At 47.3% G+C, this 24,541-nt stretch overlaps 41 pseudogenes; all 41 read right to left on the bottom strand.

Moving 5' to 3' along the window:
• Nucleotides 1-7,258: 7,258 nt before the first annotated feature.
• On the bottom strand, nucleotides 7,259-7,377 carry LOC140299351 (5S ribosomal RNA; annotated as a pseudogene).
• Nucleotides 7,378-7,646: 269 nt separating this feature from the next.
• On the bottom strand, nucleotides 7,647-7,765 carry LOC140295111 (5S ribosomal RNA; annotated as a pseudogene).
• Nucleotides 7,766-8,034: 269 nt separating this feature from the next.
• Nucleotides 8,035-8,153, bottom strand: LOC140294829 (5S ribosomal RNA; annotated as a pseudogene).
• A 657-nt stretch (nucleotides 8,154-8,810) lies between these two features.
• Nucleotides 8,811-8,929, bottom strand: LOC140316547 (5S ribosomal RNA; annotated as a pseudogene).
• A 269-nt stretch (nucleotides 8,930-9,198) lies between these two features.
• LOC140294963 (5S ribosomal RNA) lies at nucleotides 9,199-9,317 on the bottom strand (annotated as a pseudogene).
• A 269-nt stretch (nucleotides 9,318-9,586) lies between these two features.
• LOC140309393 (5S ribosomal RNA) lies at nucleotides 9,587-9,705 on the bottom strand (annotated as a pseudogene).
• A 269-nt stretch (nucleotides 9,706-9,974) lies between these two features.
• LOC140291031 (5S ribosomal RNA) lies at nucleotides 9,975-10,093 on the bottom strand (annotated as a pseudogene).
• Nucleotides 10,094-10,362: 269 nt separating this feature from the next.
• On the bottom strand, nucleotides 10,363-10,481 carry LOC140282763 (5S ribosomal RNA; annotated as a pseudogene).
• Nucleotides 10,482-10,750: 269 nt separating this feature from the next.
• Nucleotides 10,751-10,869, bottom strand: LOC140291472 (5S ribosomal RNA; annotated as a pseudogene).
• Nucleotides 10,870-11,138: 269 nt separating this feature from the next.
• Nucleotides 11,139-11,257, bottom strand: LOC140289693 (5S ribosomal RNA; annotated as a pseudogene).
• Nucleotides 11,258-11,529: 272 nt separating this feature from the next.
• LOC140267486 (5S ribosomal RNA) lies at nucleotides 11,530-11,648 on the bottom strand (annotated as a pseudogene).
• Nucleotides 11,649-11,917: 269 nt separating this feature from the next.
• LOC140282757 (5S ribosomal RNA) lies at nucleotides 11,918-12,036 on the bottom strand (annotated as a pseudogene).
• Nucleotides 12,037-12,305: 269 nt separating this feature from the next.
• LOC140291471 (5S ribosomal RNA) lies at nucleotides 12,306-12,424 on the bottom strand (annotated as a pseudogene).
• A 269-nt stretch (nucleotides 12,425-12,693) lies between these two features.
• LOC140289691 (5S ribosomal RNA) lies at nucleotides 12,694-12,812 on the bottom strand (annotated as a pseudogene).
• Nucleotides 12,813-13,084: 272 nt separating this feature from the next.
• Nucleotides 13,085-13,203, bottom strand: LOC140296144 (5S ribosomal RNA; annotated as a pseudogene).
• A 269-nt stretch (nucleotides 13,204-13,472) lies between these two features.
• On the bottom strand, nucleotides 13,473-13,591 carry LOC140291818 (5S ribosomal RNA; annotated as a pseudogene).
• Nucleotides 13,592-13,860: 269 nt separating this feature from the next.
• LOC140295380 (5S ribosomal RNA) lies at nucleotides 13,861-13,979 on the bottom strand (annotated as a pseudogene).
• Nucleotides 13,980-14,248: 269 nt separating this feature from the next.
• On the bottom strand, nucleotides 14,249-14,367 carry LOC140316540 (5S ribosomal RNA; annotated as a pseudogene).
• A 269-nt stretch (nucleotides 14,368-14,636) lies between these two features.
• Nucleotides 14,637-14,755, bottom strand: LOC140297054 (5S ribosomal RNA; annotated as a pseudogene).
• A 269-nt stretch (nucleotides 14,756-15,024) lies between these two features.
• LOC140295651 (5S ribosomal RNA) lies at nucleotides 15,025-15,143 on the bottom strand (annotated as a pseudogene).
• Nucleotides 15,144-15,412: 269 nt separating this feature from the next.
• LOC140301110 (5S ribosomal RNA) lies at nucleotides 15,413-15,531 on the bottom strand (annotated as a pseudogene).
• Nucleotides 15,532-15,953: 422 nt separating this feature from the next.
• On the bottom strand, nucleotides 15,954-16,072 carry LOC140295650 (5S ribosomal RNA; annotated as a pseudogene).
• A 269-nt stretch (nucleotides 16,073-16,341) lies between these two features.
• On the bottom strand, nucleotides 16,342-16,460 carry LOC140307834 (5S ribosomal RNA; annotated as a pseudogene).
• A 269-nt stretch (nucleotides 16,461-16,729) lies between these two features.
• LOC140299158 (5S ribosomal RNA) lies at nucleotides 16,730-16,848 on the bottom strand (annotated as a pseudogene).
• A 269-nt stretch (nucleotides 16,849-17,117) lies between these two features.
• LOC140295034 (5S ribosomal RNA) lies at nucleotides 17,118-17,236 on the bottom strand (annotated as a pseudogene).
• A 272-nt stretch (nucleotides 17,237-17,508) lies between these two features.
• On the bottom strand, nucleotides 17,509-17,627 carry LOC140282159 (5S ribosomal RNA; annotated as a pseudogene).
• A 397-nt stretch (nucleotides 17,628-18,024) lies between these two features.
• LOC140290806 (5S ribosomal RNA) lies at nucleotides 18,025-18,143 on the bottom strand (annotated as a pseudogene).
• A 269-nt stretch (nucleotides 18,144-18,412) lies between these two features.
• Nucleotides 18,413-18,531, bottom strand: LOC140311930 (5S ribosomal RNA; annotated as a pseudogene).
• A 272-nt stretch (nucleotides 18,532-18,803) lies between these two features.
• Nucleotides 18,804-18,922, bottom strand: LOC140320600 (5S ribosomal RNA; annotated as a pseudogene).
• Nucleotides 18,923-19,191: 269 nt separating this feature from the next.
• LOC140290398 (5S ribosomal RNA) lies at nucleotides 19,192-19,310 on the bottom strand (annotated as a pseudogene).
• A 397-nt stretch (nucleotides 19,311-19,707) lies between these two features.
• Nucleotides 19,708-19,826, bottom strand: LOC140292951 (5S ribosomal RNA; annotated as a pseudogene).
• Nucleotides 19,827-20,871: 1,045 nt separating this feature from the next.
• On the bottom strand, nucleotides 20,872-20,990 carry LOC140288659 (5S ribosomal RNA; annotated as a pseudogene).
• A 269-nt stretch (nucleotides 20,991-21,259) lies between these two features.
• LOC140293676 (5S ribosomal RNA) lies at nucleotides 21,260-21,378 on the bottom strand (annotated as a pseudogene).
• A 269-nt stretch (nucleotides 21,379-21,647) lies between these two features.
• Nucleotides 21,648-21,766, bottom strand: LOC140294939 (5S ribosomal RNA; annotated as a pseudogene).
• Nucleotides 21,767-22,035: 269 nt separating this feature from the next.
• On the bottom strand, nucleotides 22,036-22,154 carry LOC140311925 (5S ribosomal RNA; annotated as a pseudogene).
• A 269-nt stretch (nucleotides 22,155-22,423) lies between these two features.
• On the bottom strand, nucleotides 22,424-22,542 carry LOC140292146 (5S ribosomal RNA; annotated as a pseudogene).
• A 269-nt stretch (nucleotides 22,543-22,811) lies between these two features.
• Nucleotides 22,812-22,930, bottom strand: LOC140295449 (5S ribosomal RNA; annotated as a pseudogene).
• Nucleotides 22,931-23,202: 272 nt separating this feature from the next.
• Nucleotides 23,203-23,321, bottom strand: LOC140320589 (5S ribosomal RNA; annotated as a pseudogene).
• A 269-nt stretch (nucleotides 23,322-23,590) lies between these two features.
• Nucleotides 23,591-23,709, bottom strand: LOC140289936 (5S ribosomal RNA; annotated as a pseudogene).
• A 272-nt stretch (nucleotides 23,710-23,981) lies between these two features.
• On the bottom strand, nucleotides 23,982-24,100 carry LOC140295979 (5S ribosomal RNA; annotated as a pseudogene).
• A 269-nt stretch (nucleotides 24,101-24,369) lies between these two features.
• Nucleotides 24,370-24,488, bottom strand: LOC140289935 (5S ribosomal RNA; annotated as a pseudogene).
• Between the last annotated feature and the right edge of the window lie 53 nt (nucleotides 24,489-24,541).

The raw sequence follows: 24,541 nt of genomic DNA, 5'->3' as shown, positions 1-24,541 counted from the left end.
AAGTTTATCATTGAAACCAGCGTAGACGTGGATAAATATGAAGGACAAAGCAGTTTTAACTTGGTTTAAGTGAAGGAATTCATAGTTAGCAGTTCCTTGATGAGGGATATTTCAGACACCAAAATCCATTTTCTAAAGAGAAATAAAGAGAAAACAACAATCACTTCTGTTAAAGACTGAAAAAGAAATGTCACCCATGAAATCAACAATGCTTTTAGGGACTTCTATAAAACCTTATATTCATCACAAAATGATCCATCAGACAGTAACATAGATCAGTTTCTTAGTAATATCAACCTTCCAAAATTACAAACCGAACAGGCAATGGCTCTGGATTCACCTCTCTCAATAGGAGAACTCCATGAAGCCCTTCAACATATGCCTAGTAACAAAGCCCCGGGTGGCCACCAGATGGTTTTCCAGCAGAGTTCTACAAAGAATTGTGGACTGTTTTGGCACTGCATTTCACAAAATGGTATTACAAGTTAAGCAGAATGGCAGATTATCCCCACACATGAACTCTGCTAACATTATCCTGCTACAGAAACCAGGAAAAGACCCCATACTTCCATCCAGCTACCGCCCAATATCTCTAATAAATGCAGGCCTCAAAATAATTTGTAAAGTCCTCGCCAAAAGAATAGAAAAAATAACTCCACTTATAATACATCCTGACCAGACAGGTTTCATAAAGGGTAGACGATCATCCACTAACACTCGCAGGCTAATTAATCTCATAGACTATTCTACCATCGACAACCTGGAAACCACAATAGTCTCTCTAGATGCAGAAAAAGCATTTGATCGAGTGAACTGGAAATTTTTATTCGCAGCATTAAAAAAATTCGGGTTTGGGTCACACTTCATCAACTGGATAAGGATATTATATAGCTCCCCAAATGCAAGTGTCAGGACAAATGATCAAACTTCTCCAAGCTTCAGTCTGCAGAGAGGTACAAGACAGGGTTGCCCACTTTCTCCATCACTTTTTGCTATTTTCATCGAACCTTTTGCAGCTGCTATCAGACAAGATAGAAATATTAAAGGCATCCAACCCCAAAATATTGAGCATAAAATAAGTCTTTATGCTGATGATGTATTACTTTTCCTCCACAACTCACAGACATCTCTCACTCACACGATCACACTCATAAATAAATTCTCAGCACTTTCTGACTACTCTATCAATTGGTCTAAGACCACAGTTCTGCCCATTAACTGTAGGGTCCAGAATATACCTGCGATCACTTTACAGTCAGGAAATATTAGATATTTAGGCATAAACATTTCCTCCAGGCTCTCAGAGCTAACAAAGCTAAATTATGTGCAATTATTAAAGACAGTAGAGGACGATCTCTCTCGTTGGAAGTCCTTACCTATATCACTTATGGGGAGAGTTACAACCATTAAAATGATGATACTACCAAAAGTTAACTATTTGTTCTCAATGATCCCCATAAAACCATCTGCTACTTGGTTTAAGTCACTAGATTAATGCATCTCCAAATTTTTGTGGAAAAACAAACCACCACGTATTAGTTTAAAAACGCTACAGAAAACCAAGGAAAGTGGTTGATTAGATTTACCTCATTTTCAGCGCTATTCCTTAGCCAATAGGTTACAGTATATATCAAAATGGTTTAAACCTAGCCCAATAGATGAACCACACAGCTTCTGGCCACAAATATGTTTGAACACCTTTAGAATGACTCGAAATCCTAATTTACAGCTCATACAATACAAAATTCTTCATAGAACACACTATACAGGACAAAGGATGTTCAGGATGGGTCTAACACACTCTAACATCTGCTCACATTGCACAGATAACACACCTGATGATTATGCACACGCTTTGTGGTTTTGTGCGCCTGTCCAGAAGTTCTGGTTTGAAGTGTGTACGGACCTATCAACGTGGCTAAAGTGTAGCATTCCTGCATGCTGGGTGACTTAGACAACATCAACATGGAAATTAACTCAGCACACATGGTCCTCACAGTGTTATGTATCGCAAAGAAAACTATTCTCATGAACTGGAAAGTGAAGAATAATCTGTGTATTAACCTGTTTAGAAATGTTCTTTTAGATTATATTAGCATGGAAACAATGTCTGCCTCCTTAAAACATCAATTGGCTGAATTTCATTCTCTCTGGTCCCCGCTGATTAACTGTGTGGCTTCGGGCGTCTGGTGGTCTCTCGGGTCGTGGGGACCGGGTTGGTCATTGCTGGGGGGGACTGTGTGTCGGGCTTGGAGGGCAGTTTTGGGGGCTTGCGGGTGGGGCTGTCTTGCTGTGTGGGGCGGGGTCCCTTAGGGGCCTTGGGGTGGTGGCTGCTGGCTCTATACCGGGTGGCTGGGCCGCTCTGGCGTGGGTGGTGGTGCTGGGCCTGGGCCCTGGTGGCTGGGCGCTGCCTTGCGCCCGGGGGGGCTGGGTTGCCCTGGACATGCCACAGTATGGGTGGGTTAGTGCAGGTCCTGGTGCCAGGCTTGTTGCTCTGGGACCTCCAGGGTGTCCGCAGGTGGTTGTTTTCTTTAGGGTGTTGGGGCGTGCAGTGGGGGGGTTGCTTTTCCCCTGATGGGGGGGGGCCAGGGTGATGGTGGGTCTCAGGCCCGGGCTGCTGCGTCTGGTGTGACCGGGTGGTTTGTTTGTTGTTGTTTGTGTGTTTGTTTGTAGAGGTCCTCCGGGGTGGGGTTGGGTTGAGTGGGGTGGGGCGGGGTGGGTACCTTCTGGGGGTACAGTAGCTCCCGGAATATGGTCGCTGCAGGCCCCGAGCCTGGTGGACATCAGGCCCTCCTGCCCTGTGCTGGGTCCCAGGTAGCGGGGGTGCCTATTGCTGCCAGTCCCTGGCTGCCCTCTCCGGGGGAGAGTAGCTCTCCCGGTGTATATCCCCATACCCTCTCCCTTTTGGCTCCTGTACACAGCACACACTCACACATGAAGGGTTTTGGGGGGCGTGTGTGTTCTGTGGGGTGTAGTGGATGGGGCCACGTAGGTGGTCCCCTTGGCTGCACTCTGCAGTTCCCCGCCCCTGTTTTAATTACACCTTAGACATCACTACTTATCAAACACACACACACACACACATTACGTCTTGGGGGGTGGTTGCACTGAGTGGCATCTGGTGGACGGGGCTCTTTGGGTATGTAGGCTGCCCAGAGGGCCGCCCTCCCAGTTCTACAAGGTTGGCTGCCCCTCAATTTTAATCGCTCACTATTAGAAAATATTGAAGAGCCAGAAGGGTGAGGGGAGGGGTCTTCTCACACCCCTGCTTCCTGGTTGCTGCTCGGGAAGGAGTGGCCAGGAGGAATTAATTATTCTGCTGGTTCAGGGTCTGTGGTGGCTGGGGGGCTGCTGGCCCCATGGTGTGCCCACTGTGCTAGACCCCAGCGGAGTCAAGGGAGGGATGACGTGTGGATGTATGGGACGTGAAAGTGTGTGTGGTGATGATTGGGCCTGGGTCTGGGACTTGCTGTCGCCTGGCCTGCCTGTGCTTCTCCCAATGGGGGGGCGGCGTTGCCTCTCCCCACTCCTCGCGACTTCACCCACCTGTGGGCACGTCCTGACTGCCAGGGCTCTTGGCCAGGGGCACTGGGGCAGGCGCTGACCCACTGCGTGGCTGTCTGGGGCGCTTGGCCCTCCCGGGTATTGGGTGGGGCCTCTGCCGGGGGGTTTTGGGGCGCTCGGGCTCCTGGGGCCGGGTCCGGTGCACGGCCCATGTCTGGGCGGCTGGGGCCTGGTGGGGTCGGTGGGCTGTTGCCCCTGGCTCCCGGGCGCCTCTGCCCTATGCTTATGGGGGCTCTGTCCGGGGGCTTCCACTGCTGTCTTCTGGGTGGATGCGTGGTTGTCCCTGCGGTGGGCATCCTGGGTTCTGTGCTCCGTGGGGGCTGCTGGTGGCCTGGGTCTTGTGGGCCTCTCTGCCTGTTTCTGATTGCTTGGGGGGGCTGTGGATTGTGGCCGTGTACACTTATACACTCATAAGTAAGAACGGTTATCATGTAGGTCCTGTGCCATGGGTGTTGCATGTTCTCACACACACACACACACACACACAATACACATTCATTAGTCCAGTAGCAGTTGATGTATTACCATGTCGCCTCAGGTCATCTATATGCACAGTTGTGTTGTATGCGATTGCCACTACTTGTGCTTGTTTTTGTTTGTTTGTGTGTTTGTTTTTTCTCTGCTTGTTTGCATGGTCCTCGCAGTGTTATGTATCGCAAAGAAAACTATTCTCATGAACTGGAAAGCGAAAAACAGTCTGTGTATTAAGCAGTTTAGAAATGTTGTTTTAGATTATATTAGCATGGAAACAATGTCTGCCTCCTCAAAACATCAATTGGCTGAATTTCATTCTCTCTGGTCCCCGCTGATTAGCTTTATCACATAGTGGTGGTGGTGGGTTGCTGTCCCGTCGCTCTGGGCGGTTGGGTGTGTGCTGGGGGGGGGCTGTGTGGCTTTGGGCGTCTGGTGGTCTCACGGGTCGTGGGGACCGGGTTGGTCATTGCTGGGGGGGACTGTATGTCGGGCTTGGAGGGCAGTTTTGGGGGCTTGCGGGTGGGGCTGTCTTGCTGTGTGGGGCGGGGTCCCTTAGGGGCCTTGGGGTGGTGGCTGCTGGCTCTGTACCGGGTGGCTGGGCCGCTCTGGCATGGGTGGTGGTGCTGGGCCTGGGCCCTGGTGGCTGGGCGCTGCCTTGCGCCCGGGGGGGCTGGGTTGCCCTGGACATGCCACAGTATGGGTGGGTTGGTGCAGGTCCTGGTGCCAGGCTTGTTGCTCTGGGACCTCCAGGGTATCCGCAGGTGGTTGTTTTCTTTAGGGTGTTGGGGCGTGCGGTGGGGGGGGGTGCTTTTCCCCTGTTGAGGGGGGGGCCTGGGTGATGGTGGGTCTCAGGCCCGGGCTGCTGCGTCTGGTGTGACCGGGTGGTTTGTTTGTTGTTGTTTGTTTGTTTTTTTGTAGAGGTCCTCCGGGGTGGGATGGGGTTGGTTGAGTGGGGTTGGACGGGGTGGGTACTTTCTGGGGGTACAGTAGCTCCCGGAATATGGAGGACATCAGGCCCTCTTGATGTCCTGATGTGTTGGGTCCGAGGTAGCGGGTGCCTATTGCAGCCAGTCCCTGGCTGCCCTCTCTGGGGGAGACTAGCTCTCCCGGTGTATATCCCCATACCCCTCTCCCTTTTGGCTCCTGTACACAGCACACACTCACACATGAAGGGTTTTGGGGGCGTGTGTGTTCTGTGGGGTGTAGTGGATGGGGCCACGTAGGCGGTCCCCTTGGCTGCACTCTGCAGTTCCCCACCCCTTTTTTAATTACACCTTAGACATCACTACTTATCAAACACACACATACACACTAGGTGGTTGCACTGAGTGGCATCTGGTGGGCGGGGCTCTTTGGGTATGTAGGCTGCCCAGAGGGCCGTGCTCCCAGTTCTACCAGTTCGGGTTTGGGTCACACTTCATCAACTGGATAAGGATATTATATAGCTCCCCAAATGCAAGTGTCAGGACAAATGATCAAACTTCTCCAAGCTTCAGTCTGCAGAGAGGTACAAGACCGGGTTTCCCACTTTCTCCCTCACAATACTTTATATATTTTTGATAGTAGTTTTGGGGTGCAGATGCTTAGAAATTCTGCTACCCTAATCGGGAGTTGTAAGTCTGGTTGGTGGAGGATATATTTCTTTCTTATTATAGACTTAAGTTGTTGATATTCTAGGAATTTATTGCTGCCTATCTCATGTTGTGATATGAGCTCATCAAATGAAATAAAATTTCCATTTTGGATTATATGTTCCAGATGTTTGATTCCTTTGATCTTCCACAGAGTAAAGTTTAGCATTTTTTTGTTTTGCAGGATGTCAGGATTGTTCCAGATGGGTGTAAGCTTACACGGGACAAGTGAAGACTTTGTTATTTTTAGAAATTCCCACCAGGCTGTCAGAGAGGTGCTGATGTTAATGCTTTTAAAACATTTGTGATTTTTTTACGTTTTGACTAATAAGTGGCAGGTCAGAGATTTCCAGATTATCACACAATGCTTGTTCTATATTCATCCATGGTTCATCTATTGGGCTAGGTTTAAACCATTTTGATATATACTGTAACCTATTGGCTTACAACTCCCGATTAGAGTAGCAGAATTTCTAAGCATCTGCATCCCAAAACTACTATCAAAAATACATAAATTATTGTCTAAGATAGATGACACAATGTCTTTACCATCCTAAAAATGGGAGGCAGATTTATCCATCAGTTCTAGTCATAGCTTCTGGCCACAAATATGTTTGAACACCTTCAGAATGACTCGAAATCCTAATTTACAGCTCATACAATACAAAATTCTTCATAGAACACACTATACAGGACAAAGGATGTTAAGGATGGGTCTAACACGCTCAAACATCTGCTCACATTGCACAGATAACACACCTGATGATTATGCACACGCTTTGTGGTTTTGTGCGCCTGTCCAGAAGGTCTGGTTTGAAGTCTGTACGGACCTATCAACATGGCTAAAGTGTAGCATTCCTGCATGCCCCACACTGTGCATACTGGGTGACTTAGACAACATCAACATGGAAATGAACTCAGCACACATGGTCATCACAGTGTTATGTATCGCAAAGAAAACTATTCTCATGAACTGGAAAGCGAAGAACAATCTGTGTATTAACCAGTTTAGAAATGTTCTTTTAGATTACATTAGCATGGAAACAATGTCTGCCTCTTTCAAACATCAATTGGCTGAATTTCATTCTCTCTGGTCCCCGCTGATTAGCTTTATCACATAGTGGTGGTGGTGGGTTGCTGTCCCGTCGCTCTGGGCGGTTGGGTGTGTGCTGGGGGGGGGCTGTGTGGCTTCGGGCGTCTGGTGGTCTCTCGGGTCGTGGGGACTGGGTTGGTGATTGCTGGGGGGGACTGTGTGTCGGGCTTGGAGGGCAGTTTTGGGGGCTTGCAGGTGGGGCTGTCTTGCGGTGTGGGGCGGGGTCCCTTAGGGGCCTTGGGGTGGTGGCTGCTAAGTACTGGAATCATACACTTCCTCTATGTAACCAGATAATTGCCGAGAAAGGCTGACTTGTAGTGGGCACATCTTCCTCCCTGATGTGATTATTCTCTGCAGCTGAAACTGAGACTCTCAGATCACTTCGTGTCTGCCAACAAAGAAGCAGCAGCTGCTGAAGATGACCAACTTCCTCATGTGTCACAGGATGATCAGACGTTGCAACAAAAGACATGCAGGTGGTCGAGAGAAGAGAAGAAGCTTACAGCACCTGGTATTCCCAAGAGATCTCCCATCCAAGTACTAACCAGGCCCAACACTGCTTGGCTTCCGAGATCAGACGAGGTCAGGCATGTTCAGGGTGGTGTGGCCGTAAGCAACAATGTCTGTGACAAATGTGCATTATATAGGTACTGGAATCATACGGTTCCTCTATGCAACCAGATAATTGCCGAGAAAGGCTGATGTGTAGCGGGCATATCATCTTCTCTGATGTGGTCATTCTCTGCAACTGAAACTGAGACTCTCAGATCACCTCGTGTCTATCAACAAAGCAGCAGCTGCTGAAGATGACCAACTTCCTCATGTGTCACAGGGTGATCAGACGTTGCAACAAAAGACATGCAGGTGGTAGAGAGAAGAGAAAAAGCTTACCATACCTGGCATTCCCAAGAGGTCTTCCATCCAAGTACTAACCAGGCCCAAACCTCCTTGGCTTCCGAGATCAGACGAGGTCGAGCATGTTCAGGGTGGTGTGGCCGTAAGCAACAATGTCTCTGACTAATGTGCATTATATAGGTACTGGAATCATACGGTTCCTCTATGCAACCAGATCATTTCCGAGAAAGGCTGATGTGTAGTGGGCACATCTTCTTCCCTGACGTGATTATTCTCTGCAGCTGAAACTGAGACTCTCAGATCACTTTGTGTCTGCCAACAAAGCAGCAGCAGCTGAAGATGACCAACTTCCTCATGTGTCACAGGGTGATCAGACGTTGCAACAAAAGACATGCAGGTGGTAGAGAGAAGAGAAAAAGCTTACAGCACCTGGTATTCCCAGAGAGTCTATCATCCAAGTACTAACCAGGCCCAAACCTGCTTGGCTTCCGAGATCAGACGTGGTCAGGCATATTCAGGGTGGTGTGGCGGTAAGCAACCATAACTGTGACAAATGTGCATTATAAAGATATTGGAATCATACAGTTGCTCTATGTAACCAGATAATTGCCAAGAAAAGCTGATAAGTAGTGGGCACATCTTCTTCCCTGACGTGATTATTCTCTCGAGCTGAAACTGAGACTCTCAGATCACTTTGTGTCTGCCAACAAAGCAGCAGAAGCTGAAGATGACCAACTTCCTCATGTGTCACAGGGTGATCAGACGTTGCAACAAAAGACATGCAGGTGGTAGAGAGAAGAGAAAAAGCTTACAGCACCTCGTATTCCCAAGAAGTCTTCCATCCAAGTCCAAACCAGGCCCAACTGTGCTTGGCTTCCGAGATCAGACGAGGTCGGGCATGTTCAGGGTTGTGTGGCCGTAAGCAACAATGTCTCTGACAAATGTGCATTATATAGGTACTGGAATCATATGGTTCCTCTATGCAACCAGATAATTGCCGAGAAAGGCTGATGTGTAGCGGGCATATCATCTTCTCTGATGTGATCATTCTCTTCAGCTGAAACTGAGACTCTCAGATCACTTCGTGTCTGCCAACAAAGCAGCAGCAGCTGAAGATGACCACCTTCCTCATGTGTCACAGGGTGATCAGACGTTGCAACAAAAGACATGCAGGTGGTAGAGAGAAGAAAAAAAGCTTACAGCACCTGGTATTCCCAAGCGGTCTCCCATCAAAGTACTAACCAGGCCCAACCCTCCTTGGCTTCCGAGATCAGACGAGGTTGGACATATTCAGGGTGGTTTGGCCGTAAGCAACAATCTCTGTGACAAATGCGCATTATATAGGCAATCAAATCATATGGTTCCTCTATGTAACCAGATAATTGCAGAGAAAGGCTGATATGTAGCGGGCATATCTTTTTCCCTGACGTGATAATTCTCTCCAGCTGAAAATGAGACTCTCAGATCACTTCGTGTCTGCCAACAAAGCAGCAGCAGCTGAAGATGACCAACTTCCTCATGTGTCACAGGGTGATCAGACATTGCAACAAAAGACATGCAGGTGGTTGAGAGAAGAGAAAAAGCTTAAAGCACCTGGTATTCCCAAAAGGTCTTCCATCCAAGTACAAACCAGGCCCAACTGTGCTTGGCTTCCGAGATCAGACGAGGGCGGGCATGTTCAGGGTGGTGTGGCCGTAAGCAACAATATCTCTGAAAAATGTGCATTATATAGGTACTGGAATCATACGGTTCCTCTATGCAACCAGATAATTGCAGAGAAAGGCTGATGTGTAGTGGGCACATCTTGTTCCCTGACGTGATCATTCTCTTCAGCTGAAACTGAGACTCTCAGATCACTTCGTGTTTGCCAACAAAGCAGCCGCAGCTGAAGATGACCAAATACCTCATGTGTCACAGGGTGATCAGACGTTGCAACAAAACACATGCAGGTGGTAGAGAGAAGAGAAAAACCTTACAGCACCTGGTATTCCCAAAAGGTCTCCCACCCAAGTACTAACCAGGCCCAACACTGCTTGGCTTCCGAGATCAGACGAGGTCAGGCAAATTCAGGGTGGTGTGGCCGTAAGTAACAATGTCTGTGACAAATGTGCATTATATAGGTACAGGAATCATACGGTTCCTCTATGTAACCAGATAATTGCAGAGAAAGGCTGATGTGTAGTGGGCACATCTTCTTCCCTGACGTGATTATTCTCTTCAGCTGAAACTGAGACTCTCAGATCACTTCGTGTCTTCCAACAAAGCAGCAGCAGCTGAAGATGGCCAACTTCCTCATGTGTCACAGGGTGATCAGACGTTGCAACAAAAGACATGCAGGTTGTAGAGAGAAGAGAAAACGCTTACAGCACCTGGTATTCCCAAGCAGTCTCCCATTCAAGTACTAACCAGGCCCAACCCTCCTTGGCTTCCGAGATCAGACGAGGTCAGGCTTATTCAGGGTGGTGTGGCCGTAAGGAACAATTTCTGTGACACATGTGCATTATATAGGTACTGGAATCATACACTTCCTCTATGAAACCAGATAATTGCCGAGAAAGGCTGAGTTGTAGTGGGCACATATTCTTCCCTGATGTGATTATTCTCTGCAACTGAAACTGAGACTCTCAGATCACTCTGTGTCTGCCAACAAAGCAGCAGCAGCTGAAGATGACCAACTTCCTCATGTGTCACAGGGTGATCAGACGTTGCAAAAAAAGACATGCAGGTGGTAGAGAGAAGAGAAAAAGCTTACAGCACCTGGTATTTTCAAGCGGTCTCCCACCAAAGTACTAACCAGGCCCAACTCTTCTTGGCTTCCGAGATCAGACGAGGTCAGGCATATTGAGGGTGGTGTGGCCGTAAGCAACAATGTCTGTGACAAATGTGCATTATATAAGTACAGGAATCATACGGTTCCTCTATGTAACCAGATAATTGCTGAGAAAGGCTGATGTGTAGTGGGCACATCTTCTTCCCTGACGTGATTATTCTCTTCAGCTGAAACTGAGACTCTCAGATCACTTCGTGTCTGCCAACAAAGCAGCAGCAGCTGAAGATGACCAACTTCCTCATGTGTCACAGGGTGATCAGACGTTGCAACAAAAGACATGCAGGTTGTTGAGAGAAGAGAAAACGCTTACAGCACCTGGTATTCCCAAGCAGTCTCCCATTAAAGTACTAACCAGGCCCAACCCTCCTTGGCTTCCGAGATCAGACGAGGTCGGGCATATTCAGGGTGGTGTGATCGTAAGGAACAATTTCTGTGACAAATGTGCATTATATAGGTACTGGAATCATACAATTCCTCTATGTAACCAGATAATTGCAGAGAAAGGCTGACTTGTTATGGGCACATCTTCTTCCCTGATGTGATTATTCTCTGCAGCTGAAACTGAGACTCTCAGATCACTTGGTGTCTGCCAACAAAGCAGCAGCAGCTGAAGATCACCAACTTCCTCATGTGTCACAGGGTGATCAGACGTTGCAACAAAAGACATGCAGGTTGTAGAGAGAAGAGAAAACGCTTACAGCACCTGGTATTCCCAAGCAGTCTACCATCCAAGTACTAACCAGGCTCAAACGTGCTTGGCTTCCGAGATCAGACGAGGTCGGGTATATTCAGGGTGGTGTGGCCGTAAGCAACAATAACTGTGACAAATGTGCATTATATAAGTACTGGAATCATACACTTCCTCTATGTAACCAGATAATTTCCGAGAAAGGCTCACTTGTTATGGGCATATCTTCTTCCCTGATGTGATCATTCTCTGCAGCTGAAACTGAGACTCTCAGATCACTTCGTGTCTGCCAACAAAGCAGCAGCAGCTGCTGAAGATGACCCACTTCCTCATGTGTCACAGGGTGATCAGACGTTGCAACAAAAGACATGCAGGTGGTAGAGAGAAGAGAAAAAGCTTACCACACCTGGTATTCCCAAGAGGTCTCCTATCCAAGTACAAACCAGGCCCAAACCTGCTTGGCTTCCGAGATCAGACGTGGTCGGGCATATTCAGGGTGGTGTGGCGGTAAGCAACCATAACTGTGACAAATGTGCATTATAAAGGTACTGGAATCATACAGTTCCTCTATGTAACCAGATAATTGCCGAGAAAAGCTGATAAGTAGTGGGCACATCTTCTTCCCTGACGTGATTATTCTCTCGAGCTGAAACTGAGACTCTCAGATCACTTTGTGTCTGCCAACAAAGCAGCAGCAGCTGAAGATGACCAACTTCCTCATGTGTCACAGGGTGATCAGACGTTGCAAAAAAAGACATGCAGGTGGTAGAGAGAAGAGAAAAAGCTTACAGCACCTGGTATTTTCAAGCGGTCTCCCACCAAAGTACTAACCAGGCCCAACTCTTCTTGGCTTCCGAGATCAGACGAGGTCAGGCATATTGAGGGTGGTGTGGCCGTAAGCAACAATGTCTGTGACAAATGTGCATTATATAAGTACAGGAATCATACGGTTCCTCTATGTAACCAGATAATTGCTGAGAAAGGCTGATGTGTAGTGGGCACATCTTCTTCCCTGACGTGATTATTCTCTTCAGCTGAAACTGAGACTCTCAGATCACTTCGTGTCTGCCAACAAAGCAGCAGCAGCTGAAGATGACCAACTTCCTCATGTGTCACAGGGTGATCAGACGTTGCAACAAAAGACATGCAGGTTGTTGAGAGAAGAGAAAACGCTTACAGCACCTGGTATTCCCAAGCAGTCTCCCATTAAAGTACTAACCAGGCCCAACCCTCCTTGGCTTCCGAGATCAGACGAGGTCGGGCATATTCAGGGTGGTGTGATCGTAAGGAACAATTTCTGTGACAAATGTGCATTATATAGGTACTGGAATCATACACTTCCTCTATGTAACCAGATAATTGCAGAGAAAGGCTGACTTGTTATGGGCACATCTTCTTCCCTGATGTGATTATTCTCTGCAGCTGAAACTGAGACTCTCAGATCACTTGGTGTCTGCCAACAAAGCAGCAGCAGCTGAAGATCACCAACTTCCTCATGTGTCACAGGGTGATCAGACGTTGCAACAAAAGACATGCAGGTTGTAGAGAGAAGAGAAAACGCTTACAGCACCTGGTATTCCCAAGCAGTCTACCATCCAAGTACTAACCAGGCTCAAACGTGCTTGGCTTCCGAGATCAGACGAGGTCGGGTATATTCAGGGTGGTGTGGCCGTAAGCAACAATAACTGTGACAAATGTGCATTATATAAGTACTGGAATCATACACTTCCTCTATGTAACCAGATAATTTCCGAGAAAGGCTCACTTGTTATGGGCATATCTTCTTCCCTGATGTGATCATTCTCTGCAGCTGAAACTGAGACTCTCAGATCACTTCGTGTCTGCCAACAAAGCAGCAGCAGCTGCTGAAGATGACCAACTTCCTCATGTGTCATAGGGTGATCAGACGTTGCAACAAAAGACATGCAGGTGGTAGAGAGAAGAGAAAAAGCTTACCACACCTGGTATTCCCAAGAGGTCTCCTATCCAAGTACTAACCAGGCCCAAACCTCCTTGGCTTCCGAGATCAGACGAGGTTGAGCATGTTCAGGGTGGTGTGGCCGTAAGCAACAATGTCTCTGACAAATGTGCATTATATAGGTACTGGAATCATACGGTTCCTCTATGCAACCAGATCATTTCCGAGAAAGGCTGATGTGTAGTGGGCACATCTTCTTCCCTGACGTGATTATTCTCTGCAGCTGAAACTGAGACTCTCAGATCACTTTGTGTCTGCCAACAAAGCAGCAGCAGCTGAAGATGACCAACTTCCTCATGTGTCACAGGGTGATCAGACGTTGCAACAAAAGACATGCAGGTGGTAGATAGAAGAGAAAAAGCTTACAGCACCTGGCATTCCCAGAGAGTCTACCATCCAAGTACAAACCAGGCCCAAACCTGCTTGGCTTCCGAGATCAGACGTGGTCGGGCATATTCAGGGTGGTGTGGCGGTAAGCAACCATAACTGTGACAAATGTGCATTATAAAGGTACTGGAATCATACAGTTCCTCTATGTAACCAGATAATTGCCGAGAAAAGCTGATAAGTAGTGGGCACATCTTCTTCCCTGACGTGATTATTCTCTCGAGCTGAAACTGAGACTCTCAGATCACTTTGTGTCTGCCAACAAAGCAGCAGAAGCTGAAGATGACCAACTTCCACATGTGTCACAGGGTGATCAGACGTTGCAACAAAAGACATGCAGGTGGTAGAGAGAAGAGAAAAAGCTTACAGCACCTCGTATTCCCAAGAGGTCTTCCATCCAAGTACAAACCAGGCCCAACTGTGCTTGGCTTCCGAGATCAGACGAGGTCGGGCATGTTCAGGGTTGTGTTGCCGTAAGCAACAATGTCTCTGACAAATGTGCATTATATAGGTACTGGAATCATACGGTTCCTCTATGCAACCAGATAATTGCCGAGAAAGGCTGATGTGTAGCGGGCATATCATCTTCTCTGATGTGATCATTCTCTTCAGCTGAAACTGAGACTCTCAGATCACTTTGTGTCTGCCAACAAAGCAGCAGCAGCTGAAGATGACCACCTTCCTCATGTGTCACAGGGTGATCAGACGTTGCAACAAAAGACATGCAGGTGGTAGAGAGAAGAAAAAAAGCTTACAGCACCTGGTATTCCCAAGCGGTCTCCCATCAAAGTACTAACCAGGCCCAACCCTCCTTGGCTTCCGAGATCAGACGAGGTTGGACATATTCAGGGTGGTTTGGCCGTAAGCAACAATCTCTGTGACAAATGCGCATTATATAGGTAATCAAATCATATGGTTCCTCTATGTAACCAGATATTTGCAGAGAAAGGCTGATATGTAGCGGGCATATCTTGTTCCCTGACGTGATAATTCTCTCCAGCTGAAAATGAGACTCTCAGATCACTTCGTGTCTGCCAACAAAGCAGCAGCAGCTGAAGATGACCAACTTCCTCATGTGTCACAGGGTGATCAGACATTGCAACAAAAGACATGCAGGTGGTTGAGAGAAGAGAAAAAGCTTAAAGCACCTGGTATTCCCAAGAGGTCTTCCATCCAAGTACAAACCAGGCCCAACTGTGCTTGGCTTCCGAGATCAGACGAGGAAGGGGATGTTCAGGGTGGTGTGGCCGTAAGCAACAATATCTCTGAAAAATGTGCATTATATAGGTACTGGAATCATACGGTTCCTCTATGCAACCAGATAATTGCAGAGAAAGGCTGATGTGTAGTGGGCACATCTTGTTCCCTGACGTGATCATTCTCTTCAGCTGAAACTGAGACTCTCAGATCACTTCGTGTTTGCCAACAAAGCAGCCGCAGCTGAAGATGACCAAATACCTCATGTGTCACAGGGTGATCAGACGTTGCAACAAAAGACATGTAGGTTGTAGAGAGAAGAGAAAACGCTTACAGCACCTGGTATTCCCAAGCAGTCTCCCATTAAAGTACTAACCAGGCCCAACCCTCCTCGGCTTCCGAGATCAGACGAGGTCAGGCTTATTCAGGGTGGTGTGGCCGTAAGGAACAATTTTTGTGAAAAATGTGCATTATATAGGTACTGGAATCATACACTTCCTTTATGAAACCAGATAATTGCCGAGAAAGGCTGACTTGTAGTGGGCACATATTCTTCCCTGATGTGATTATTCTCTGCAGCTGAAACTGAGACTCTCAGATCACTCTGTGTCTGCCAACAAAGCAGCAGCAGCTGAAGATGACCAACTTCCTCATGTGTCACAGGGTGATCAGACGTTGCAAAAAAAGACATGCAGGTGGTAGAGAGAAGAGAAAAAGCTTACAGCACCTGGTATTTTCAAGCGGTCTCCCACCCAAGTACTAACCAGGCCCAACTCTGCTTGGCTTCCGAGATCAGACGAGGTCAGGCATATTCAGGGTGGTGTGGCCGTAAGCAACAATGTCTGTGACAAATGTGCATTATATAAGTACAGGAATCATACGGTTCCTCTATGTAACCAGATAATTGCTGAGAAAGGCTGATGTGTAGTGGGCACATCTTCTTCCCTGACGTGATTATTCTCTTCAGCTGAAACTGAGACTCTCAGATCACTTCGTGTCTTCCAACAAAGCAGCAACAGGTACTGGAATCATACGGTTTCTCTATGCAACCAGATAATTGCAGAGAAAGGCTGATGTGTAGTGGGCACATCTTGTTCCCTGACGTGATCATTCTCTTCAGCTGAAACTGAGACTCTCAGATCACTTCGTGTTTGCCAACAAAGCAGCCGCAGCTGAAGATGACCAAATACCTCATGTGTCACAGGGTGATCAGACGTTGCAACAAAAGACATGTAGGTTGTAGAGAGAAGAGAAAACGCTTACAGCACCTGGTATTCCCAAGCAGTCTCCCATTAAAGTACTAACCAGGCCCAACCCTCCTCGGCTTCCGAGATCAGACGAGGTCAGGCTTATTCAGGGTGGTGTGGCCGTAAGGAACAATTTCTGTGAAAAATGTGCATTATATAGGTAGTGGAATCATACACTTCCTCTATGAAACCAGATAATTGCCGAGAAAGGCTGACTTGTAGTGGGCACATATTCTTCCCTGATGTGATTATTCTCTGCAGCTGAAACTGAGACTCTCAGATCACTCTGTGTCTGCCAACAAAGCAGCAGCAGCTGAAGATGACCAACTTCCTCATGTGTCACAGGGTGATCAGACGTTGCAAAAAAAGACATGCAGGTGGTAGAGAGAAGAGAAAAAGCTTACAGCACCTGGTATTCCGAAGCAGTCTCCCACCCAAGTACTAACCAGGCCCAACTCTGCTTGGCTTCCGAGATCAGACGAGGTCAGGCATATTCAGGGTGGTGTGGCCGTAAGCAACAATGTCTGTGACAAATGTGCATTATATAAGTACAGGAATCATACGGTTCCTCTATGTAACCAGATAATTGCTGAGAAAGGCTGATGTGTAGTGGGCACATCTTCTTCCCTGACGTGATTATTCTCTTCAGCTGAAACTGAGACTCTCAGATCACTTCGTGTCTTCCAACAAAGCAGCAACAGCTGAAGATGACCAACTTCCTTATGTGTCACAGGGTGATCAGACGTTGCAACAAAAGACATGCAGGTTGTAGAGAGAAGAGAAAACGCTTACAGCACCTGGTATTCCCAAGCAGTCTCCCATTAAAGTACTAACCAGGCCCAACCCTGCTTGGCTTCCGAGATCAGACGAGGTCGGGCTTATTCAGGGTGGTGTGGCCGTAAGCAACAATATCGGTGACAAATGTGCATTATATAGGTACTGGAATCATACACTTCCTCTGTGTAACCAGATAATTGCCGAAAAAGGCTGACTTGTAGTGGGCTCATCTTCCTCCTTGATGTGATTATTCTCTTCAGCTGAAACTGAGACTCTCAGATCACCTCGTGTCTATCAACAAAGCAGCAGCAGCTGAAGATGACCAACTTCTTCACGTGTCACAGGGTGATCAGACGTTGCAACAAAACACATGCAGGTGGTAGAGAGAAGAGAAAAAGCTTACAGCACCTGGTACTCCCAAGCTGTCTCCCATCCAAGTACTAACCAGGTACAACCCTGCTTGGCGTCCGAGATCAGACGAGGTCAGGCTTCTTCAGGGTGGTGTGGCCGTAAGCAAAAATGTCTCTGACAAATGTGCATTATATAGGTACTGGAATCATACGGTTCCTCTATGCAACCAGATAATTGCCGAGAAAGGCTGATGTGTAGCGGGCAAATAATCTTCTCTGATGTGATCATTCTCTGCAACTGAAACTGAGACTCTCAGATCACTTCGTGTCTGCCAACAAAGCAGCATCAGCTGCTGAAGATGACCAACTTCCTCATGTGTCATAGGGTGATCAGACGTTGCAACAAAAGACATGCAGGTGGTAGAGAGAAGAGAAAAAGCTTAAAGCACCTGGTATTCCCAAGAGGTCTTCCATCCAAGTACTAACTAGGCCCAACCCTCCTTGGCTTCCGAGATCAGACGAGGTCGGGCATGTTCAGGGTGGTGTGGCCGTAAGCAACAATGTCTCTGACAAATGTGCATTATATAGGTACTGGAATCATACGGTTCCTCTATGCAACCAGATCATTTCCGAGAAAGGCTGATGTGTAGTGGGCACATCTTCTTCCCTGACGTGATTATTCTCTGCAGCTGAAACTGAGACTCTCAGATCACTTCTTGTCTGCCAACTACGGTTCCTCTATGCAACCAGATAATTGCCGAGAAAGGCTGATGTGTAGCGGGCAAATCATCTTCTCTGATGTGATCATTCTCTGCAACTGAAACTGAGACTCTCAGATCACTTCGTGTCAGCCAACAAAGCAGCAGCAGCTGAAGATGACCAACTTCCTCATGTGTCACAGGGTGATCAGACGTTGCAACAAAAGACATGCAGGTGGTAGAGAGAAGAGAAAAAGCTTACAGCACCTGGTATTCCCAAGCTGTCTCCCATCCAAGTACTAAGGAGGCTCAACCCTGCTTGGCTTCCGAGATCAGACGAGGTCGGGCATGTTCAGGGTGGTATGGCCGTAAGCAACAATGTGTCTGACAAATGTGCATTATATAAGTACAGGAATCATACGGTTCCTCTATGTAACCAGATAATTGCTGAGAAAGGCTGATCTGTAGTGGGCACATCTTCTTCCCTGAAGTGATTATTCTCTCTAGCTGAAACTGAGACTCTCAGATCACTTCGTGTCTTCCAACAAAGCAGCAGCAGCTGAAGATGGCCAACTTCCTCATGTGTCACAGGGTGATCAGACGTTGCAACAAAAGACATGCAGGTGGTAGAGAGAAGAGAAAAAGCTTAAGGCACCTGGTATTCCCAAGCGGTCTCCCATTCAAGTACTAACCAGGCCCAACCCTGCTTGGCTTCCGAGATCAGACGAGGTTGGGCTTATTCAGGGTGGTGTGGCCGTAAGCAACAACATCGGTGACAAATGTGCATTATATAGGTACTGGAATCATACGGTTCCTCTATGCAACCAGATAATTGCCGAGAAAGGCTGATGTGTAGCGGGCAAATAATCTTCTTCCCTGACGTGATAATTTTCTCCAGCTGAACATGAGACTCTCAGATCACTTCGTGTCTGCCAACAAAGCAGCAGAAGCTGAAGATGACCAACTTCCTCATGTGTCACAGGGTGATCAGACGTTGCAACAAAAGACATGCAGGTGGTAGAGAGAAGAGAAAAAGCTTAAGGTACCTGGTATTCCCAAGCGGTCTCCCATTCAAGTACTAACCAGGCCCAACCGTGCTTGGCTTCCGAGATCAGACGAGGTCGGGCTTATTCAGGGTGGTGTGGCCGTAAGCAACAATATCGGTGACAAATGTGCATTATATAGGTACTGGAATCATACACTTCCTCTGTATAACCAGATAATTGCCGAAAAAGGCTGACTTGTAGTGGGTTCATCTTCCTCCTTGATGTGATTATTCTCTGGAGCTGAAACTGAGACTCTCAGATCACCTCGTGTCTATCAACAAAGCAGCAGCAGCTGAAGATGACCAACTTCTTCACGTGTCACAGGGTGATCAGACGTTGCAACAAAAGACATGCAGGTGGTAGAGAGAAGAGAAAAAGCTTACAGCACCTGGTATTCCCAAGCTGTCTCCCATCCAAGTACTAACCAGGTACAACCCTGCTTGGCGTCCGAGATCAGACGAGGTCGGGCTTATTCAGGGTGGTGTGGCCGTAAGCAACAACGTCTCTGACAAATGTGCATTATATAGGTACTGGAATCATACGGTTCCTCTATGTAACCAGATAATTGCTGAGAAAGGCTGATGTGTAGTGGGCACATCTTCTTCCCTGACGTGATTATTCTCTGCAGCTGAAACTGAGACTCTCAGATCACTTCGTGTCTGCCAACTACGGTTCCTCTATGCAACCAGATAATTGCCGAGAAAGGCTGATGTGTAGCGGGCAAATCATCTTCTCTGATGTGATCATTCTCTGCAACTGAAACTGAGACTCTCAGATCACTTCGTGTCAGCCAACAAAGCAGCCGCAGCTGAAGATGACCAACTTCCTCATGTGTCACAGGGTGATCAGACGTTGCAACAAAAGACATGCAGGTGGTAGAGAGAAGAGAAAAAGCTTACAGCACCTGGTATTCCCAAGCTGTCTCCCATCCAAGTACTAAGGAGGCTCAACCCTGCTTGGCTTCCGAGATCAGACGAGGTCGGGCATGTTCAGGGTGGTGTGGCCGTAAGCAACAATGTGTCTGACAAATGTGCATTATATAAGTACAGGAATCATACGGTTCCTCTATGTAACCAGATAATTGCTGAGAAAGGCTGATCTGTAGTGGGCACATCTTCTTCTCTGATGTGATTATTCTCTCCAGCTGAAACTGAGACTCTCAGATTACCTCATGTCTGCCAACAAAGCAGCAGGAGCTGAAGATGACCAACTTCCTCATGTGTCACAGGGTGATCAGACGTTGCAACAAAAGACATGCAGGTGGTCAAGAGAAGACAAAAAGCTTACAGCACCTGGTAATCCCAAGCAGTCTCCCATCTAAGTACTAACCAGGCCCAACCCTACTTGGCTTCCGAGATAAGACAAGGTGGGGCTTATTCAGGGTGGTGTGGCGGTAAGCAAATATATTTGTTACAAATGTGAATTATATAGGTACTGGAATCATACACTTCCTCTATGAAACCAGATAATTGCCGAGAAAGGCTGATGTGTAGTGGGCATATCATCTTCTCTGATGTGATCATTCTCTTCAGCTGAAACTGAGACTCTCAGATCACTTCGTGTCTGCCAACAAAGCAGCAGCAGCTGAAGATGACCAACTTCCTCATGTGTCACAGGGTGATCAGACGTTGCAACAAAACACATGCAGGTGGTAGAGAGAAGAGAAACAGCTTACAGCACCTGGTATTCCCAAGCAGTCTCCCATTGAAGTACAAACCAGACCCAACCCCGCTTGGCTTCCGAGATAAGACAAGGTGGGGCTTATTCAGGGTGGTGTGGCGGTAAGCGACAATATCTGTTACAAATGTGAATTATATAGGTACTGGAATCATACACTTGCTCTATGAAACCAGATAATTGCCGAGAAAGGCTGACTTGTAGTGGGTTCATCTTCCTCCTTGATGTGATTATTCTCTGCAGCTGAAACTGAGACTCTCAGATCACTTCGTGTCTGCCAACAAAGCAGCAGCTGCTGAAGATGACCAACTTCCTCATGTGTCACAGGGTGATCAGACGTTGCAACAAAAGACATGCAGGTTGTAGAGAGAAGAGAAAACGCTTACAGAACCTGGTATTCCCAAGCAGTCTCCCATTAAAGTACTAACCAGGCCCAACACTGCTTGGCTTCCGAGATCAGACGAGGTCGGGCTTATTCAGGGTGGTGTGGCCGTAAGCAACAATATTGGTGACAAATGTGCATTATATAGGTACTGGAATCATACACTTCCTCTGTATAACTAGATAATTGCCGAAAAAGGCTGACTTGTAGTGGGTTCATCTTCCTCCTTGATGTGATTATTCTCTGCAGCTGAAACTGAGACTCTCAGATCACCTCGTGTCTATCAACAAAGCAGCAGCAGCTGAAGATGACTAACTTCTTCACGTGTCACAGGGTGATCAGACGTTGCAACAAAAGACATGCAGGTGGTAGAGAGAAGAGAAAAAGCTTACAGCACCTGGTATTCCCAAGCTGTCTCCCATCCAAGTACTAACCAGGTACAACCCTGCTTGGCGTCCGAGATCAGACGAGGTCGGGCTTATTCAGGGTGGTGTGGCCGTAGGCAACAATGTCTCTGACAAATGTGCATTATATAGGTACTGGAATCATACGGTTCCTCTATGCAACCAGATAATTGCCGAGAAAGGCTGTTGTGTAGCGGGCAAATCATCTTCTCTGATGTGATCATTATCTGCAACTGAAACTGAGACTCTCAGATCACTTCGTGTCAGCCAACAAAGCAGCAGCAGCTGAAGATGACCAACTTCCTCATGTGTCACAGGGTGATCAGGAGTTGCAACAAAAGACATGCAGGTGGTAGAGAGAAGAGAAGAAGCTTACAGCACCTGGTATTCCCAAGCAGTCTCCCATCCACGTACTAAGGAGGTTCAACCCTGCTTGGCTTCCGAGATCAGACGAGGTCGGGCATGTTCAGGGTGGTGTGGCCGTAAGCAACAATGTGTCTGACAAATGTGCATTATATAAGTACAGGAATCATACGGTTCCTCTATGTAACCAGATAATTGCTGAGAAAGGCTGATCTGTAGTGGGCACATCTTCTTCCCTGAAGTGATTATTCTCTTTAGCTGAAACTGAGACTCTCAGATCACTTCGTGTCTTCCAACAAAGCAGCAGCAGCTGAAGATGGCCAACTTCCTCATGTGTCACAGGGTGATCAGACGTTGCAACAAAAGACATGCAGGTGGTAGAGAGAAGAGAAAAAGCTTAAGGCACCTGGTATTCCCAAGCGGTCTCCCATTCAAGTACTAACCAGGCCCAACCCTGCTTGGCTTCCGAGATCAGACGAGGTTGGGCTTATTCAGGGTGGTGTGGCCGTAAGCAACAATATCGGTGACAAATGTGCATTATATAGGTACTGGAATCATACACTTCCTCTGTATAACCAGATAATTGCCGAAAAAGGCTGACTTGTAGTGGATTCATCTTCCTCCTTGATGTGATTATTCTCTGGAGCTGAAACTGAGACTCTCAGATCACCTTGTGTCTATCAACAAAGCAGCAGCAGCTGAAGATGACCAACTTCTTCACGTGTCACAGGGTGATCAGACGTTGCAACAAAAGACATGCAGGTGGTAGAGAGAAGAGAAAAAGCTTACAGCACCTGGTATTCCCAAGCTGACTCCTATCCAAGTACTAACCAGGTACAACCCTGCTTGGCGTCCGAGATCAGACGAGGTCGGGCTTATTCAGGGTGGTGTGGCCGTAAGCAACAATGTCTCTGACAAATGTGCATTATATAGGTACTGGAATCATACGGTTCCTCTATGCAACCAGATAATTGCCGAGAAAGGCTGATGTGTAGCGGACAAATCATCTTCTCTGATGTGATCATTCTCTGCAACTGAAACTGAGACTCTCAGATCACCTCGTGTCTATCAACAAAGCAGCAGCAGCTGAAGATGACCAACTTCTTCACGTGTCACAGGGTGATCAGACGTTGCAACAAAAGACATGCAGGTGGTAGAGAGAAGAGAAAAAGCTTACAGCACCTGGTATTCCCAAGCTGTCTCCTATCCAAGTACTAACCAGGTACAACCCTGCTTGGCGTCCTAGATCAGACGAGGTCGGGCTTATTCAGGGTGGTGTGGCCGTAAGCAACAATGTCTCTGACAAATGTGCATTATATAGGTACTGGAATCATACGGTTCCTCTATGCAACCAGATAATTGCCGAGAAAGGCTGATGTGTAGCGGGCAAATCATCTTCTTCCCTGACGTGATAATTTTCTCCAGCTGAACATGAGACTCTCAGATCACTTCGTGTCTGCCAACAAAGCAGCAGAAGCTGAAGATGACCAACTTCCTCATGTGTCACAGGGTGATCAGACGTTGCAACAAAAGACATGCAGGTGGTAGAGAGAAGAGAAAAAGCTTAAGGTACCTGGTATTCCCAAGCGGTCTCCCATTCAAGTACTAACCAGGCCCAACCGTGCTTGGCTTCCGAGATCAGACGAGGTCGGGCTTATTCAGGGTGGTGTGGCCGTAAGCAACAATATCGGTGACAAATGTGCATTATATAGGTACTGGAATCATACACTTCCTCTGTATAACCAGATAATTGCCGAAAAAGGCTGACTTGTAGTGGATTCATCTTCCTCCTTGATGTGATTATTCTCTGGAGCTGAAACTGAGACTCTCAGATCACCTCGTGTCTATCAACAAAGCAGCAGCAGCTGAAGATGACCAACTTCTTCACGTGTCACAGGGTGATCAGACGTTGCAACAAAAGACATGCAGGTGGTAGAGAGAAGAGAAAAAGCTTACAGCACCTGGTATTCCCAAGCTGTCTCCTATCCAAGTACTAACCAGGTACAACCCTGCTTGGCGTCCGAGATCAGACGAGGTCGGGCTTATTCAGGGTGGTGTGGCCGTAAGCAACAATGTCTCTGACAAATGTGCATTATATAGGTACTGGAATCATACGGTTCCTCTATGCAACCAGATAATTGCCGAGAAAGGCTGATGTGTAGCGGGCAAATCATCTTCTTCCCTGACGTGATAATTTTCTCCAGCTGAACATGAGACTCTCAGATCACTTCGTGTCTGCCAACAAAGCAGCAGAAGCTGAAGATGACCAACTTCCTCATGTGTCACAGGGTGATCAGACGTTGCAACAAAAGACATGCAGGTGGTAGAGAGAAGAGAAAAAGCTTACAGCACCTGGTATTCCCAAGCTGACTCCTATCCAAGTACTAACCAGGTACAACGCTGCTTGGCGTCCGAGATCAGACGAGGTCGGGCTTATTCAGGGTGGTGTGGCCGTAAGCAACAATGTCTCTGACAAATGTGCATTATATAGGTACTGGAATCATACGGTTCCTCTATGCAACCAGATAATTGCCGAGAAAGGCTGATGTGTAGTGGACAAATCATCTTCTCTGATGTGATCATTCTCTGCAACTGAAACTGAGACTCTCAGATCACCTCGTGTCTATCAACAAAGCAGCAGCAGCTGAAGATGACCAACTTCTTCACGTGTCACAGGGTGATCAGACGTTGCAACAAAAGACATGCAGGTGGTAGAGAGAAGAGAAAAAGCTTACAGCACCTGGTATTCCCAAGCTGTCTCCTATCCAAGTACTAACCAGGTACAACCCTGCTTGGCGTCCGAGATCAGACGAGGTCGGGCTTATTCAGGGTGGTGTGGCCGTAAGCAACAATGTCTCTGACAAATGTGCATTATATAGGTACTGGAATCATACGGTTCC

This window comes from Leuresthes tenuis, unplaced genomic scaffold (assembly GCF_036924035.1).
Source record: "Leuresthes tenuis unplaced genomic scaffold, fLeuTen1.0.hap1 SCAF_1, whole genome shotgun sequence".
NCBI lineage: Eukaryota > Metazoa > Chordata > Actinopteri > Atheriniformes > Atherinopsidae > Leuresthes > Leuresthes tenuis.
The sequence above is the reverse complement of the archived record's forward strand: the minus strand, read 5'-3'. Positions and strand labels throughout refer to the sequence as shown.